General features: G+C 41.3%; 1 non-coding gene across 1 annotated transcript; it reads left to right on the plus strand.

The window, feature by feature from the left end:
• The first annotated feature begins 869 nt into the window (after nt 1–869).
• On the plus strand, nt 870–946 carry trnag-ucc (transfer RNA glycine (anticodon UCC)). The gene has a single exon. It is a non-coding gene; the product is annotated as a tRNA-Gly (tRNA).
• Nucleotides 947–4,334: the final 3,388 nt, after the last annotated feature.

Here is a 4,334-nt window from a genome sequence, read left to right on the forward strand (position 1 = left end):
TCAGTGCTTGGATCATGATCACACACAGTATGATATGTGGAGTTTGTGAAATGCATCTGGCAAAGTGTGTGGGAGATTTATCAGAGGGGTGGATGAAAGGAACTATCTACTTAACTTCATACCTCAAGTAGGAATTAGAAGTAGAACGTGTACATTGTCAAGATGTAAGATATGCGTTACATTCTCCACGCAGCAGGGGTCGCACACCCAGCAGCGCTCCTTCGTGTTGTAGCAGCTTCAGGCCTTACAGGCGCACAGCTGGCATTCCAGACACTGGCGCTTGTTGTTCACCAGGAATTTAACGGGCTGCCAGCAGATGCAGTGGGACTCTGTCAGGCTGGTCCCAGTGCCCAGCAGCTCTCTCTTGGTGTCTTTCTTCCCTTGCTGAGTCTTTAGTTCCCTGCGAAAGGATGGATTGATTGACAGATAAACAAACAGGAGCTGATGCATAGCTTGGCAGATTGTAGGGCATCACGATTATTCGAATTCAGACCTAAATTGCAATATTGACATGTGCAATATTCATATTGCAAGAGGCTGCATTTCTCTCCTTTCTTTGAGACTTTGTTAATACCCCAAAAACTAGACTACGGTACCTCCTTCAATGAGATGCGCTAGACTCTCTGTTAATTCACTCTCTACGTGCAAAGAGGATGCTGACCAATCACAAGCGGGCTCTCACTCTCTGCATGACATGCACATACTGGCCAATCACCATCGTCCCCGCTTAGAGCGAGCAGTTAGACGTTAGTGAGGAGGAGAGAAAGAGCTTCACGGTGTCGGAAACATGAGTGCTGCTAGTGCTAACGAGAACATTGTTTTGGTGCCAATCCCTTACTACAACAGACCTTTGGTCTAATAGAACTGAGCCCCTTAGTTTGTGGCTCAGTTGGTAGAGCATGGCGCTTCCAACGCCAGGGTTGTGGGTTCATTCCCCACGGGGGGACCAGGATGAATATGTATGAACTTTCCAATTTGTAAGTCGCTCTGGATAAGAGCGTCTGCTAAATGACTTAAATGTAAATGTAAATGTAAACCTTATGGATGATGAGTTTCAACTGAAAGGTCGGTGCTTACAAACATCATAGGGTACTTCCCTGGAGATCACACGGGAGAAGACATCGCTCTGTGCTTGAGAGAAGCTTTAGCTGTCTGGGGCCTGCGAGGTGCAGCAAGTGTGCATAACGATAACGACAGAAACGTGGTAGTGGCCATCACGTTCAATGACTGGACTAGACTGTTTTGGACACACGCTGCACCTTGCAAACAGTAGGCTAAGTTATTACATGTTTAAGGCACTTTGACTTAATTTCAATTATAACAATGATTGAGCCTACTTATACATAATTACCCAATCAAAAGCTTCCTATTCCATCTACAGCCTATGGTGCCTGAATACATCATTAATTTAGGTTATCAAAGAACTCAATGGTAAAATAGGAAATAGAAACTGAATGTCATTAATGAATTAGTGCTGTGTTTAAAGCAAACTATATTTTGATGCTCATGTTAAAAATGTTTGTTAGTTAATATGTAGGTGTAATAATCTTATCTATTATCATATGTAGCCTATAACAATGTTGGAAGAGATTTGTTTCATTTGGTTTTGTATTCAGTTAGCACAGTATGTATTCATTCATATGATCTCATTTTAGATGTTATGTTCTATACCCTGACACCTGTTTTAAACATGTTTGATGGAATTACCAAGTTTTCACCCAAGTCTTAAAAAAATTGCATTTCATAATTGCAATATTTGGACAAAAAAAATATAATAATCACAATTAGATATTTTGTCCAAATCGTGCAGCCCTAACAGATAGGCTGTAGTGGACGGACAGACGGACATAAAGACAGAAGAATGGACATAGGAACAAACAAATGGAGGGACAAACTGATTTATGAAAGGACGGAGAGTGAATAGATTATTCTATACCAGTACCGGGAGTTGAAGATTATGGCCCAATTGGTACGGTAAGCCTGCAATCAGTCCCTTTCCTATCCCCTAATATGTTCAGTGATGGATCAAGGCATGTGTATCCTTTGGCTATCCAAAGTAATGAAGGTGTGCTGGTATCTATAAAGACTTTATATGAAGCCTGAGGGGCAGGGTGCAGAAACAAACAAAAAAAATTTAAAATAACAAAAGCTCTCTTTCCCTGCCTTTGGCTGTTTTGCGCTCACATCTGTGGTTATATGTGGTTACCCATCTTTAACATAAGCTGCAAACCTGGCCCCGGGAAACAAATGACAAATGATTTACTGGCTCCTTATTCTAGTGTGAGCCATCTCATAGAGGAACATGACTAGCCTAAAGGCTAAAATGATATCACTTTGCAGATGAATACCGAAGCTTTATTGCTTCCTTTTAATAAGGAAGACCATATGTTGGAAAAATTACCCCAACATCAAAGCCATGCCTTCTTGTAACAATAAAAGGCAAACAGAAGATATTCCCCATCCATTGTATGTAATGGGAAATTACATAATGGGCTCTATTTTAAAGAGCGACTGCCCCTAAAAACCACCTAATCGATTTGAAAACGGTCTAGGTGAGACCGATATGAGTCAGGAACATTTAGTCTAGTGTCAAATTGACAGCAAAAGGTAAATATGATAGTTTTGGTCATAAAGTCAGTCTCGTCTAAAACAGAGTTTGGAACCTGTGTTTGTCACAACAAGTAAATAAAGGTTTGGTTTGGATGACAATTATGTCAACAATTCATGCCCCTTTTGCCAAGCTCCACTTGCAAATCACACTTCCCTTTACTGAGGATTACAGCCATTTGAGACTGAAAGCCCTATATGGATTGACCATCTTCCGGGTCGACAATGTATACTTCCAGCAGGATGCACAACCAATTAAGAGTCAGTGTTGCCAACTTAGCGACTTTGTCACTATATTTAGCGAATATTCAGACCCCTCTAGCGACAAATGTTCAAAAAAGCCACTAGCGACAAATCTAGCGACTTTCTGGTGTTATTGGAGACTTTTGGAGACTTTAACATGAAAGCACGTATCGTTCTTACTCTTCTCAATGAGCAGCGGGTGCTGCCGTGGGCCACACCCCCGTCCCAAAGCACGGGGTGTCCTCGCGCTGCAGTCAGAGCAGGAGATGTTTAACCCTCCGAGTCCAGACTGCAAATGAATCGCACATGCGGGAAGCCGCCACGGGCTGATCCCACCCTGACTTACATTAAAAAAAAAATATTTAACCTAAATTAGGGCCAGACTAGTTAACATAATTTTCTCACATTGCCATTAACAGTTTTTTCTATTGTCTCTTTTTGGTCCATTTAGATTGTTAATGTAGATTGTATACAAAACAAAAATGTTTTTAAAAAATCATGTTTTACTGTGACTTGTTGTAGGCCATAAGGTTAAAAACCAAACCAAATTAAGAAAAATAAATTAAAAAATAAAGCCAGAGTGTCTATTTTGGGTCACTCATTCTCATTGTCTATTTTGGGTATCTTGTTCTCATTAACTTACATACAAAGTTAGCAAGCTTAGCTTGGCTACACTCATAAATGGTAAAATCGAAATTTTCACTCTGTAAAAACACTTAAATTATACATCAGAATGATCAGAAAACCTAAAAACAGAATATATAAGGACACGGAGAGTTGGCTTCTTTTCACAGGGCTTCTCTTTCAACACATGAAGAAGTAGAGGCCTGCAGCCGTGATGTGCACAGTCTGGATATTTCCACAAAGTTGTTAATGCATAGTCTATCACGTTTCAGGTAAGACCCAGATGCAGAAAACGTCGAATTAACAACAATTTAATAATCCAACAGAGGCAGGCAAAAGGCAGGTCTAGGCCAGGCATGGGTCAGTAATCCAGATGGTTGGGGCAAAGGTACAGGACGGCAGGCAGGCTCAGGGTCAGGGTCAGGGCAGGCAGAAAAGGTCAAAACCTGGAAAACTAGAAAACAGGAACAATCAAGAGACAGGAACAGAGGAAAAAATGCTTGTAGGCTTGACGAAACAAAACGAACGGGCAACAGAGAACACAGGTATAAATACACAGGGGATAATTGGGAAGATGGGTGACACCTGGAGGGGAGTGGAGACAATCACAAAGACAGGTGAAACAAATCAGGGTGTGACATAGTCAATAATTTACTATCCAAGAAATCCCTTTATCACACAAGTTTTCGGGATGCGTGGGAGTGTGCAGGAATCCACTCACTCCCATGGGAAATTCCCACTCAAATTTCAAGAGAATATAGTATATCTGATGCACTCAGAAACTCTATTTCGAAATAGGATCAGGTCAGGAGCATGATATCGTAAATCGCTTCTCTCGTAGCATGGCACAGTGTGCACAC

Source organism: Salvelinus alpinus, chromosome 20 (assembly GCF_045679555.1).
Source record: "Salvelinus alpinus chromosome 20, SLU_Salpinus.1, whole genome shotgun sequence".
Taxonomy (NCBI): domain Eukaryota; kingdom Metazoa; phylum Chordata; class Actinopteri; order Salmoniformes; family Salmonidae; genus Salvelinus; species Salvelinus alpinus.